At 43.0% G+C, this 14,663-nt stretch overlaps 1 long non-coding RNA gene across 2 annotated transcripts; it reads left to right on the forward strand.

Annotated features, from left to right (window-relative positions):
* Nucleotides 1-5,290: 5,290 nt before the first annotated feature.
* LOC123993094 lies at nucleotides 5,291-14,663 on the forward strand. 2 transcript variants are annotated; one of them, XR_006831363.1, is made up of 4 exons: nucleotides 5,291-5,490; nucleotides 5,600-5,659; nucleotides 14,388-14,508; nucleotides 14,603-14,663. It is a non-coding gene; the product is annotated as an uncharacterized LOC123993094 (long non-coding RNA). The 2 variants fall into 2 exon arrangements; XR_006831364.1 differs by having other exon boundaries at nucleotides 5,296-5,486.

Here is a 14,663-nt window from a genome sequence, read left to right on the forward strand (position 1 = left end):
ATTTACTGCCTTTAAAAAAACATAGTTGATAAGTCTGACTTCCTTAATCAAATGTGGTTTCTAATGACAATTGAGATGTACCAACTATGACATAAGGAGACAAGTGGATAAGAGGCAAACCGTAATTTAAATTAAGACATTAATGAGAGAGCTAGGACAGACGTACTTATGAAATGTACAGAGACAGAATTCAGAACATGGGCCGTTCGTACAGTGTTCTCCCTGTACACCAAGTCAGAACTGTAGGATAAATAATGGGAGCATATAAGTAGACAACGAAAGCTCTTACAAAATTTGATGATTACATTTCTCTAAAACAGGTTATAGGCTATATGTGCACCACTAAGTCAGAACAGTAGGCAAAATTAAGAGGGGTAAATAGACCAAAATATTAGTGTGAGGCACATGGGAGGCTAATAGCTTACTACACAACATACACTTAGTATTACTTTCTTAGCTACGGTATACATACCTCCCTGGTATATTACATCATTTATGCAGCAGCATACAATACATTTTTGGACTCACCTTATTGTGCTGTGCTCACTTGAACAGAAAGGTGGCACGGCGGTCCTTCGTGGGCAAATGTTATCTTCAAAGTCTTGCATTCTCTGAATTTATGGTGCTTTCAAGACAATTGGGAACTCTGAAAAAACAAAGTTGAATCATGATGACGTCATTGATCTTCATGTCATAGCATAACCGTCCAAAACGTATTTCCCAGTCAGAGCAATTTTTCCCGGAATTCCCAGTTGTCTTGAACTCACTGAAGTCAGGTTTTCACAGTTACGAATTAACAGTTGTTTTGAGCGCAGCACAAATCATGCTTCATTGACAGCATGGCCAATGTTGAATGTTTATCATTTTAAACTTGGAAAAGAGCCCCTTCATCCCAGATTTGGTACCACACAGCCACTGTCACTGATTCCTTCCAAACCACTCATTGTTGAATTTACGATTTCCAACTTGTTGTGTAATGTTTATGTCCAATGGCCGATGAGCACGGATATGTTTTATCTATAATTTCTCTTCATATGACAAGGATTATAAAGGATTTGCCAGTAGATTGTCTACTTGATTCATGATGATATCTGCTAGCCACAATTTTAAAAGTATGATGTTGATATGATTCATCCAATCAATGCTTCTGTACATATAACATGATTTGATGTCATTTTATCTGTGGCCAATGACCTTGAGCCTTCTTGGATGGGCACATCTAATGTAACTCTACAGCAGCACCCAGGGGGCTAGAATTTTCGATGTCTACCCTTATACTTGGCGGTGGGTGACATAGTGTCCCCATGATTGACAGAACACTGAGCCAATAACTGCGCAATGCTCCATATTTTCTGCTGCCTTGTCCCACCACCACAGAAAGCACTGAGCTAGGCTGAAACACCTGCATTTTGGAGCTGTCTTACTCAAGAAGACCATGTTTGTATGCGGCTTTATTAACTCAATGATATATACATATATATGGTTTGCAAACTGATATGTGACACATATTAATACAAAAATAACATGCAAAACAGGCAAGTCCCCCCCCCCCAAAAAAAAATCATTTTTCATGTATTTATTTTTTTGCTAAAAATATGGCTCTTCCCCACCTGCCCTGAATGACTGGTCGACACTGGCTTTGGCATTGTAAACATATGTTTCCCATGCCAATAAAGCCCATTGAATTGAGAGAGAGGCATATTGGCAAATGGGGTAAACTGAAGAAATAAGGTTGAGGATAAGGAATACAAAATTGTAAATGTACTGTATAACGTTTGTTTTTGCTTTTTTTTATTCAGTGTTTTATCCCTTGCTGAAAAGACAAGTGCCAACTTGTATGGAGGGCTTCCATAACACAGTACATGTACACTCGCAACAGTTGCCAGCACCCAAACAAGTTCTATAATGAATATAAATAACATTTACAGGTAGGCAGTAAGTACACTCAGATTTGAGGGCAACTCCGCAAGACTGAGATCAACACAGTACACCCACAGAAGCACGCCATCTTCTTCACAAATACAAAGAGACGGGCATTCCAAGCAGAAAGGTCAACATAACTACAATAAAAAAACACAATATCCATAACCAGAAATCTTCTTCAAAGAGCACCTTGCAGTTGTAAAACTAGTTTTTGACGTATCCTCGTTTGGTTACTTCGCGATGTCATGGCTGGCTAGAATTAGAGCGACATTCGTACCACTACGCGTCATGACGTAGGGGGGACGAGCACACGTTGTGTTGTTATTACCAAAATATCACTATGTGTAATTGTGGGCTACTGTGTCATGCAGATTACTGCCATCTTGTGGTGTATTAAAACCCTCCACTCTTATTGCAGGCCTTTTTTCTCAAAGAAGTGGATGGCGAGAGACATCTCTAATACTGATAGAGGCAGAGCTACTTGGAGGTGAGATTGCATACTCTTCAGCACCTAGGGTAGTTCTTACCAAGGTCCAGTATATCAACGGGGCAAGTAGTGCACTAGCAAAGCAACACCCTTAATGCACCATGCTCCCATGGCTATACATATCATTCATTCCAGTTGTTGATGCAGTTTCCTCCTTGACTTCACACTATAGAAGGCTGAGTGTCAGGTAAAATGTTTGACAAGAGGCTTTATGTGTGAAGCTCCCTCCAAGCAAGCTCGTGAAACAGTCCTAAGTCAAATCTAAACCTAAGAGCATGGGAAGTAGATATTAGACGGAAAGAGGAAAAAAACGCTGTCTTGTGGTCATTTTTCTGGAACATTAATGAGGACAGAGCAACAGCCTGTTGGTGGCTTCAGAAGCTAGTCTTCGTCTGTTTCATGGTCAAGTGATGTTACAGCAGCTAATGCCACCCACCACACATAAACCTCACAGTTTCTCTGGATGTCCTCTCAAATTGCTATGAACAAATAACGGACACATTTTTACTGTACATTGTAAAAATGGGACACCTTGTGGTAATTTCTGTCACTGCAGTTGTATTCCACGAAAGCTGTCGTTGGGGTGGTATTGTGTAATACCTGAATGTTGGGAGGAGCGGTTGTTGCCCATTTACTGTAAAGGGAGTTTGCCAATTACATTCCTTCCCTACCTCAGAGGGTGATGAGTTTCCTGAATAGTTGGACGAGTGATGTCCATAAATGTCCTTGTAACTCTGTGTCCAGTCAGGGATGACTTTTGAGCAAACACTAAAGCTGGGCAGGCCCATTTTCCTGTACGGCCCTAAGTTGGTGTAACGCCTTATAACAGGTTATAACATTAGAGATGTTATCAATCTGAGAGTAGAGTAGAGAGAATGTTTACCGAGTTACAGTATAACTATTGTCTTCCTGATTATTGTTGCATGCAATAACATTTCTTTCCAATAAATTGTCTGTGGTTCACCTCTCTGTCTTTGCATGCTAAGAGCCCCTTGAACTGAACCTCAAACTTAGATTTTTGACCCTTATCGCTGAAATGAGAGACCAGGTCCTACTGATATGATGGGCCCATCAATTATTTAAACTGAATTCCTTCCCCTCGTCCCCCTCTTTTCCTTCATCTGCACAAGGTGACAATGTGGAAGCCACTTTGGCCTGTTGGGATGGACCCAGGGATGTCCTGCAGACTAGCAAAGATGTTATCAGGACCCCTAGACATGATAGGGCAACTCTGCCTGATTATAAAAGGCTGGAGGAGAAAGGCTGTGAAAGGAGTTAGTGTCAGCTTGTTTCCTGACCAGGATACCAGGATATAAGGTGTGCTTAAGACTCAGTCAGCACTCTAGATGGTCAGAGGAGCTACGTCACCTCCTCTTTCCTAGTCCCATCGCTCTTCCTTCTACCACCAGAGAATGCCTGGAATGTTTTATCGACAAGTAATTAAATTATATTCCCAGATCTCTAATAATGCTGTACACCTCAACGGCTCCTCAGCAGTGACAACATGTTAAGTACTTCACAATGTACACAAAATATCATTAGAACTAAGGCACAATTTGTTTGGCTCATCCGTCTCTCTCCAACCCTTCTAAGGGGTCGCAGGTCAGGGTGTGGGCATGTGCTCAAGGTCGCCAGGCTCTGATTGAACCAGGAAATGGCAAATTGCAGAGGAACTGGAGACTTCCTGAGCTGCTAGCGTTAGCAGCCAAACCCTGCCTGGACCGGACTGAAAGACTGAAAGTAGGAAATGCTCTATGACTCTCCCATTAAAGCAAGTGTGTGAGTGTGTGTGTGTATGTGTGTGGGGGGGTAGGTCAAGGTTAATGCAAGGTACATGATGAGTTGTCTTTTCCATAAGTTCAGGAGGACTCGTTGAAATAACATGGAGTGATAAGAGACGGTTTGTCCAACCACAGGGCCCTGTTTGGCCTGAAACACGTATGTAATTAGGCGGCTGCAGACAGTTTTCTTATTGGACTGCCATAACATTGTATGTGGATGGTGGTTCCATTGTTTCCCATCCCAATCCTTAGGGACATCCACTTTGTGTATATCACCAGGTATCACTGGGTGAATAGAACAAAATGATACTAGCACACCTGGTGAAACCTTGTTTAACGAGTCCACTGAGTATTAAAGCTTCCCTCACTAGCCCAGTGCTGGTACCTAACACGTGCAACACATGGGGCACGAGGACCTTGTTGGGAAACTGTAGACACAACTTGAACAGTGTAGTCTGGGTTCTCTGTCGGTCTGGAGTCTCTTTTTTTCTCTGTGCTTGGGGCTAGAGATCAGGGGGTTCATGTGTCCAGAGACCAGAGCTCTGGGGTCTATGTAGACAGACCAGGGTTACACAGCATATCTTCCTGTAGAGGGTGGAACTTCCTCTTCACCAATTAGCAGCAGGCTTGTTTTTAGTGGGGTTAAGTATACAAGCTCACTCTGCACGAAATGGTACTAAATCTTCCCATCCATCCATTTTGTGCAGAGAGTGTGTCGTGAAGGGCACGAGGTAAGACGAGTAGTAGTTTTACTCACGCTTCAACCCTGACCAGTATAAAAGCCTAAGAACACCATATTAATCCAAATGATTTTTTAAATATTTTGCACCATTCTGGGCACTGGAACGGCATGCTATTGTCCAGCCTTATCTCTAGACCTTGGCACTAGAGGGGCAGGAACAGACTGGCAAGGCTGGGTACAAAAGATAGAGGGAAAGGGGGGTAGGAAAAAGAGAAAGCGAGAGAGAGAGAGAGAGAGAGAGAGAGAGAGAGAGAGAGAGAGAGAGAGAGAGAGAGAGAGAGAGAGAGAGAGAGAGAGAGAGAGAGAGAGAGAGAGAGAGAGAGAGAGAGAGAGAGGAGGGGGGCATCCGGGGAACTCCCTGGCTAAGCATGGGAGTACACCAACACCCTCCACCCTCTCCCTCCATTTATCTGGCCCTGTGGGACCGGGTCTGCCACAGTCTCTCTCTGACCTCTCAGCTCCCAGATGGAACACAATGGGTCAACAGGGAGAAGACCTGGAGAGACCAGCATATACCTCACCCTAGCCACTGTATCAAGACACACTTCAAAAAGTAGGTATGTTGCTTTATCTGACTTTTGGAAATCATTTGAAAATATATTTTACAAAGGAATTGAGTCTGTAAGTCTGATTTGTTTCTGGGGGGGGGGGCTTCTCCCTTTGCAGTATGTTGCACTGATTAAGCGGATAGAAGATCTTACAGACGCATCACCATCGTGAGGCAAGGTATGCTATCATACAGCATTCTCTCTGTTTCTGTCCTGTCATCCGTCTATTAAAACTTGTACTGCAGCCTAAATCACTGTCCATTAACAGTACGTCGTGGTCGACTAAACCTGTGCTTTCCAACCCTGGCCCTCGAGTACCCCCAACGGTACACATTTTTATTGGCACCCTGGACAAGCACACCTGATTCAGCTTGTCAACTAATCATCAAGCCCTCAAATAGGTTGAATGAGGTGCGTTTGTCTAGGGCTACAATGAAAATGTGTTCTGTTGGGGGGTGCTGGAGGACCAGGGTTGGGAAACACTGGACTAAACTGAGCTGAATACCTGCCAGGGTAGTGTTGTGGTGTCGGTCTGGACAAAGAGATGAGACACAGGGATGAGCAAGAAACCATAAGGGGACTTTAGGGACCCAACCAGGACATACTGGAAAGGGGAGGAGAGGACACACATTTACAGTGCATTCACAAAGTATTCAGACCCCTTGACTTTTTCCACATTTTGTTACATTACAGCCTTATCCTAAAATGGATTCAATGTTTTTTTTCTACACACAATACCAGGTAATGACAAAGCAAAAAAAATATTTTTTTTTAACTTGGCAAATTTCTAACAAATAAAAAAACAGAAATACATTATTTACATAGATATTCAGTCTTGAAATTGAGCTCAGGTGCATCCTGTTTCCATTGATCATCGTTGAGATGTTTCTACACCTTGATTGGAGTCCACCTGTGGTAAATTCAATTGATTGGGCATGATTTGGAAAGGCACACACCTGTCTATATAAGGTCCCACAGTTGACAGTGCATGTCAGGGAAAAAAACAAACCATGAGGTCGAAGTAATTGTCCGTAGAGACAGGATTGTGTCGAGGCACAGGTCTGGGGAAGGGTACTAAAAAATGTCTGCAGCATTGAAGGTCCCCAAGAATACAGTGGCCTCAATCATTCTTAAATGGAAGAAGTTTAGACAATCTAAGCAATCGGTGGAGAAGGGCCTTGGTCAGGGAAGTGACCCAATGGTCACACTGACAGAGCTCCAGAATTCCTCCGTGGAGATGGGAGAACCTTCCAGAAGGACAACCATCTCTGCAGCACTACACCTATCAGGCCTTTTTGGTAGAGTGGTCAGATGGAAACCACTCCACAGTAAAAGGCACATGACAGCCTGCTTGGTGTTTGCCAAAAGAAGACACCTAAAGACTCAGACCATGAGAAACAAGATTCTCTGGTCTGATGAAACCAAGATTGAACTCTTTGGTCTGAATGCCAGACATCACATCTGGAGGAAACCTGGCCCCATCCTTATGCTGTGGGTATGTTTTTCAGCTGCAGGAATTGGGAAACTATTCAGGATTGAGGGAAAGATGAACGGAACGAAGTACAAAAAGAGATCCTTGATGAAAACCTGCTGCAGAGGGCTCAGGACCTCAAGACAACACATGAGTGGCTTCGGAACAAATCTCTAATTGTCCTTGAGTGGCCCAGCCAGAACCCGGACTTGAACCCGATCGAACATCTCTGGAGAGACCTAAAAATAGCTGTGCACTAACCACCCCCATCCAAACTGACAAAGCTTGAGAGGATCTACAGAGAAGAATGGGAGAAACTACCCAAATACAGGTGTGCCAAGATTGTAGCGTCATACCCAAGAAGACTCAAGGCTGTAATCGCTGCCAAAGGTGCTTCAACAAAGTACTGAGTAAAGGGTCTGAATACTTATGTAAATGTGATATTTCCATTTTTTTGGAAAACATTTCTAAAAACCAGTTTTTGCTTGTCATCATGGTGTATTGTGTTATTATTTAATCCATTATAGAATGAGGCTGTAACGTAACAAAATGTGGAAACAAAATCACAGACAAACTAATAGACGGGCAATGCAATGCAGGTCCAGAGTGTGAGTGAGATGGTAACGGTAAAGATTTTCAGTTTGAAATTATGACCAACCATAGTTCTCCGAACCAATAGAAGCTGTCTTCTTTGTGTACAACAGCCAGAAGGTCTCATTGTATGCTGTTTTTGTTGTGTGGTTGGTTTGTGGAGGTTGTTGTAGTGGAGTGACAGCCTCAGTTTCTTTAAAAGAAAAATGGTGACAAAAGCAGATGATTTCCGTTTGTAAAGCAGAGGACAGTTAGTCTGGCTAACACCTAATTCTTGAAGTCCCCCTGACTTCAGAGTCTGAAATGGCTCTTTTGATATTGTTGGCACCCAACGTTGATAACGAAGGGGGCTGTGCTTTTACTGGTTGGCTCTCCTCTGTGTCTTTCACACTCAACCCACACACAGTCCCTGAGCGCTGACCCCTTCCATTACAATGGTTGGATTTTCAAATCCAAACAATGAGAGGTCGCGTCAGCCAGGCTAGAAGACAATATCAATGCAGAAGTCACCACCGCAGCACAGGGTGTCTGTGGGTTGTTGCTGCTGTTTAGTTCAGATATTTAAGAGCAGTATCAGTGTTTCCCCTATATTCATTTACTGTAGCAGTGGCAATAAACTCTCACAGACTAACTGTTCGCTTATACGTTTTCTTGAAATGATATACAAAAACACTCAACAACTGTGGGCTTTCTAACAACAGTTGTTACTGTGTCAACAATTGAAGGTCCAGGACAGGTCAGTCCTTCATCTGTCAATTACATGTGAAGGTTGAAGGTACGGTGGGTTGAGGCTGACGGGAGGATGTGGAAGAAGGAAGGAAGAGATGTCCTACTCAGAGAGAGAGAGCGAGAGAGAGAGCTCTCCCCCTCCTCCTCCTCCCCTCCGCTGTCTCCTAACTAGCAGTGGATCGTGTACCAAAAAGTACATTTTATGCCCTGATTCACACCCCTTGACTTGTTCCACATTTTGTTGAGTTACAGATTGAATATCAAATGAATTAAATTGAGTTTTTTGTTGTTGTCACTGGCCTACACACAATACCCCATAATGTCAAAGTGGAATTATGTTTTTCAACATGTTTGTGCAGGGCAAAAACTAAAATGTATAATGTTGGGGGTACTTGAGGACCAGGTTGGGAACACTGGACTAAACCGAGCTGCACACATGCCAGGGGGGTGATGTGGTGTCTGGCTGGACGCAGAGATGAGACACAGGGATGAGCATGAAACCATAAGGGAACTTTAAGGACCCAAACAGGACATACCAGAAACGGGAGGAGAGGACACACATTTAGATGACAAAATCAGAGACAGATAGACAGAAAATGCAATGCGGGTCCAGAATGTGAGTGAGATGGTAATGGTAAAGATTTTCAGTTTGAAATGACGGCCGACCATAGTTCTAGAAGCTGTCTTTGTGTACAATACCCAGAGGGTCTCTTTGTATGCTGTTTTTATTGTGTGGTTGGTTTGTGGAGATTTTTGTAGTGGAGTGACAGCCTCAGTTTTATTTGTATTTTTAAAGAGTGTAAAAGCAGATGAGACACAGCTCACCTTGCGCAGTGCTGGGTGTCTGTGGGTTGTTGTTGTTTAGTTCAGATAGAGCAGTGTCAGTGTTTCTCCTATATTCATTTAGCATTGGCAACAAACTAACTGTTCACTTATAAGTTCTCTTCATATTAGATACAAAAAACTCAACAACTGTGGGCTTTCTAACAACATTTGTTGCTGTGTCAATGAGTGAAGGTCCAGGACAGGTTAGGGCTTCGTGTGTCAACGACATGTGAAGGTTGAAAGTACTTGTGGGTGGAGGCTGACAGGAGGATGTGGAAGAAGGGTGGAGGAGATGTCCTGCTCAGAGAGCGAGAGCTCAACCCGCTCCTCATCCTTCTCCTCCTCCCCTCCACTATCCCCAGACTAGCACAGGATGTTAGGGAGGGGGTAGAGTGTTCCACAGGGGGAAGGGATGAGACGGGAGGTCAGGAGAGACAGGGTTAGTTTAGGGCCCCTATCCCACAAAGGACCTACTCCTGCTGGAGATAGGGTCTTTCGTGGGATCTGTTGACCCTGGAGTGTTGTAGCCCTTATTCTGAGCTTCTCTCTCTCTCTCTTTCTTTCTCTACCACTCGCCAATCCATTCCGTCGTCTATTACCTTTTCACCATCAATTATGTCGTGACATGCATGTCAACAAAATATGGCAGCATTTGACTTACGAACTTATGCCTTCCGATAGCCCTAAAATCATGGGTGCCATCGTCTTTAGGCAGATTGGTGTTCTCACTCATACAGATACCTTGCCAATGTTGCAACTGCCTTGTATTTTGAGGCTCAAGGCCAATGGTAATATGTGTTTGTGTGGAGGGCTGGCATGATTCAATTCTGTGAAGCCATGACTCACTGGGCACAAACTGGTTTGAAAAAGGTCATCAAGTGTTGTTTTGAGGGTGAACGTTCAACCACAGGATTATGTCATGGTAACCAGTCATGGTAACCAATTTTCAACCTAGTCAAACCTTGTATAAAATATGTTGAATTTGCACCTTTGAAACAACGTGAGATTTTCAATGTTATATCCACTAGCAGAAAAAAACTATAGGTTGGGCAGCACCTCCTACTGGAGAGTTGATCCAGCTACAGCTATCCCTTTGGTCTCCCATCCAGGGTTTAAACCAAGCCTAGCCCTAGTTAGCTTTGACATTTGTCACTGACTACTACCAATGTGTTAACGTGAGAATGATTATTGAAAGATCTCCACTTAATAAGCATATAGATTCACTGTTGCTATCAAAGTCATTCCAAAGGGTAGGTTTAACAGAGCAATTGAAATGTAAGTCATACAGTATATCATTAATGATACTATTTAGGCTTATATAGCATTTGTGAAGTCATTAACAGGTATTATTTCAATTCAACCCAGGGTTTATCTAAAAATATACACCGGGTGGGTCGAATCATGAATGCTGATTGGTTAACACCGCATTCCAGTGCCTATTCCACAAGTTACCATCGGTTAAATCTATGACGTTAAAAAACGTATTTAATCTGTTCCATTTGAGCAATCCACTGTCTCATTAGTGTAACGGATGTGAACCGGCTAGCTTAGTTAGCGGTGCGCGCTAAATAGCGTTTCAATCGGTTACGTCACTTGCTCTGAGACCTTGAAGTAGTAGTTCCCCTTGCTCTGCAAGGGCCGCGGCTTTTGTGGAGCGATGGGTAACGATGCTTCGTGGGTGACTGTTGTTGATGTATGCAGGTTCGCGCCCGGGTATGGGCGAGGGGACGGTTTAAAATTATACTGTTACATTAGCACAGCCAGACAATTTATAAACTTGATCTCCACTATAAAAAGCATCTAGATTCTAGACATTATCTCACATTTCCTTTAGACTAACATTTCATTTTCAACAGCTGAGATTTGTATAAACCTCATCTGTCTCTCCGACGTTTGCAACGTTGTCTCAATATGGAAATTCGATCTCCTGCTGTCCCATAGTAATGAACGTGTTCGAGAGTCGGGACTAGACAGACAGGCATGATTTCTCAGTGAGTCGAAATCATGAATCAGCTGGCATCATTTTTTGGATACATACAAAAAATATATATATTTAAAAAATGTGACGCATTGATGAAACGCAGCTAATTTGCAGTCTTTCCAGCTTCAGTTTGAAGTGATTGTGTTACTGTAGCTGTGTTGTTAACTAGATCCTCTGAACAACAGGGTCCTGACGAGTGAGCACATTTTCTATGCCAGGCGAAATCTTGCCTAATTAGCTCATTGAAATGAATTTATCCAAATAATTGTCACTAGAAAACAACTTAAACAAATGCAGCTACTTCTCTGTTATTCTGGCTGCAATTTTTGACGTGACTGTAAATTAGTCGTAGTTGGCTGGCTAGCAAGGGATAAGAACTTGGTCAGCCATTATCGCGATTTAACATTGAGAACGAACAACTGGGGCGCGTCCATAGATACATAACAAAAGGACTGAATGACTGGGTCAAATCCATAGATGCAGAACAAAAGAACTGAACGACTGGGTCGCATCCATAGATACAGGACAAAAGAACTGAACGACTGGGTCGCATCCATAGATACAGGACAAAAGGACTGAACGACTGGGTCGCATCCATAGATACAGAACAAAAGAACTGAACGACTGGGTCGCATCCATAGATACAGGACAAAAGGACTGAACGACTGGGTCGCATCCATAGATACAGAACAAAAGGACTGAATGACTGGGTCGCATCCATAGATACAGAACAAAAGGACTGAACGACTGGGTCGCATCCATAGATACATAACAAAAGGACTGAACGACTGGGTCGCATCCATAGATACAGAACAAAAGGACTGAACGACTGGGTCGCGTCCATAGATACATAACAAAAGGACTGAACAACTGGGTCGCATCCATAGATACATAACAAAAGGACTGAACGACTGGGTCGCATCCATAGATACATAACAAAAGGACTGAATGACTGGGTCAAATCCATAGATACAGAACAAAAGGACTGAACGACTGGGTCGCGTCCATAGATACATAACAAAAGGACTGAACGACTGGGTCCATAGATACATAACAAAGGACGCATCCATAGATACATAACAAAAGGACTGAACAAAAGGACTGGGTCGCGTCCATAGATACATAACAAAAGGACTGAACGACTGGGTCGCGTCCATAGATACATAACAAAAGGACTGAACGACTGGGTCGCGTCCATAGATACATAACAAAAGGACTGTCCATAGATACATAACAAAAGGACTGGGACTGGGTCGTCCGTCCATAGATACATAACAAAAGGACTGAACGACTGGGTCGCGTCCATAGATACATAACAAAAGGACTGAACGACTGGGTCGCGTCCATAGATACATAACAAAAGGACTGAACGACTGGGTCGCGTCCATAGATACATAACAAAAGGACTGAACGACTGGGTCGCGTCCATAGATACATAACAAAAGGACTGAACGACTGGGTCAAATCCATAGATACAGAACAAAAAGACAATGACTGGGTCGCGTCTCTAGCAACCTTAGATTTGTGCAAGGATGAAATAGTATGAATATAGTAATCTAAATAATGTTTTTAATGAAACTATGTCAATCAGTATTTGAATATGTTGGTAACCCTTTGTATAAAAGTGATAATGCCCTCGAAGCCGGTGTTTGGAGAATAAACTCAGAAAAAAAAGAAACGTCCCTTTTTCAGGACCCTGTCTTTCAAAGATAATTCGTAAAAATCTAAAGAACTTCACAGATCTTCATTGTAAAGGGTTTAAACACTGTTTCCCATGCTTGTTCAATTAACCTTTAACAATTAATGAACATGCACCTGTGGAGCGGTCGTTAAGACACTAACAGCTTACAAAAGGAAGGTAATTAAGGTCACAGTTATGAAAATTTAACACACTAAAGAGGCCTTTCTACTGACTCTGAAAAACTCCAAAAGAAAGATGTCCAGGGTCCCTGCTCATCTGCGTGAACGTGCCTTAGGCATGCTGCACCAGATACTGACTGTTGCTTTTGATTGTGACTGCCCCTTTGTTCAGGGACAAATTATTCAATTTATGTTAGTCACGTGTCTGTGGAACTTGTTCAATTTATGTCTCAGTTGTTGAATCTTGTTATGTTCATACAAATATTTACACACGTTAAGTTTGCTGAAAATAAACGCAGTTGACAGTGAGAGGATGTTTCTTTTTTTGCTGAATTTATTCACTGAGTATACCAAACCTTAGGATCACATTCCTAATATTGAGTTGCACCTCCCTTTTTTTGACCTCAGAACAGCCTCAATTCGTCAGGGATGCTGGCCTACAATCCTTTGACCATACCCAGCAGCGTTACAGTTCTTGACACAAACCAGTGCGCCTGGCACTTTCTACCATACGCCGTTCAAAGGCATTTAAATGTGGAAAGAGCAGGTGAAATGTATCAGATGTCTGGGTGGCTGGTTTCAGACGATCCCACAAGTGAAGAAGCCAGCTGTGGAGTGTCAAGTCTGCACCCGCTCCCCCACTCCGGCGCTCGACGTCGTCAGTCTACTAACCCACATTACGCTTGGCAGCCATCATATGGGCACACCTGCTCCCCATCGTTAAGCACACCTGGACTTCATCACCACCCTGATTACTCTCCCTTCATATATCCCCCAGTAAGCCTCAGTAATCAGGCAGTATTGGTTTTGGTTACGTTAAGTACGCATCTCCTGTCTTGTATTAGCTTCATCATCATGATGATGATGATGATGATGATGATGATGATGATGATTAAACTCACCTACTGCACCTGTTTCCTGACTCCCTGCGTATAAGTTACATGGAGGTCCTGGGCTGGTGTGGTTACACGTGGTCTGCGGTTGTGATGCCAGTTGGGTGTACTGCCAAATTCTCTAAAATATCAGTGGCGATTTATGATTCAATTCAATTCTCTGGCAGAAGCACTGGTGGACATTCCTACAGTCAGCATGTCAATTACACACTCCCTCAAAACTTCTGACATCTGTGGCATTGTGTTGTGTTATTTTATTGTCCCTAGCTCAAGGTGCCCCTATGTAATGATCATGCTGTTAAAACAGCTTCTTAAAATACCACACCTATCAGGTGGATGGGTTATCTTGGTAAAGGAGAAATGCTCACTAACAGTGATGTAAACAAATTTGCGCACAACATTTTAGAGAAATAAGCTTTTTGTGCATATGGAAGCTTTCTGGGATCTCTAATTTCAGCTCTTGAAACATGGGACCAACACTTTACATGTTGCGTTTATTTTTTTGTTCATTATGTTTATATTCCGGACTCTGATGATTAAACCTTATTTTTTTCAGAGTTCTCAGTTGTCTTGAAAGCTCCATAAAGAGAATGAAAGAATGAAAGATTTGATGACAAAACTTTCCCACAAAGGACCGCCTCGCCACCTTGCTGTTCAAGTCAGCACAGCACAACAAGGTGAGTCCAAACATGTCTTGTATGCTGCTGCATAAATGATGTAATATGCCAGGGAGATATGTATTGTCACGTATACTCCCTCTCCGGCCTCTAGGTCATCAGGCTGCTGATTGTCCCACACACCTGTCACCATCGTCTTGCGCACCTGCGCCTCA

This window comes from Oncorhynchus gorbuscha, linkage group LG02 (genome assembly GCF_021184085.1).
Source record: "Oncorhynchus gorbuscha isolate QuinsamMale2020 ecotype Even-year linkage group LG02, OgorEven_v1.0, whole genome shotgun sequence".
NCBI lineage: Eukaryota > Metazoa > Chordata > Actinopteri > Salmoniformes > Salmonidae > Oncorhynchus > Oncorhynchus gorbuscha.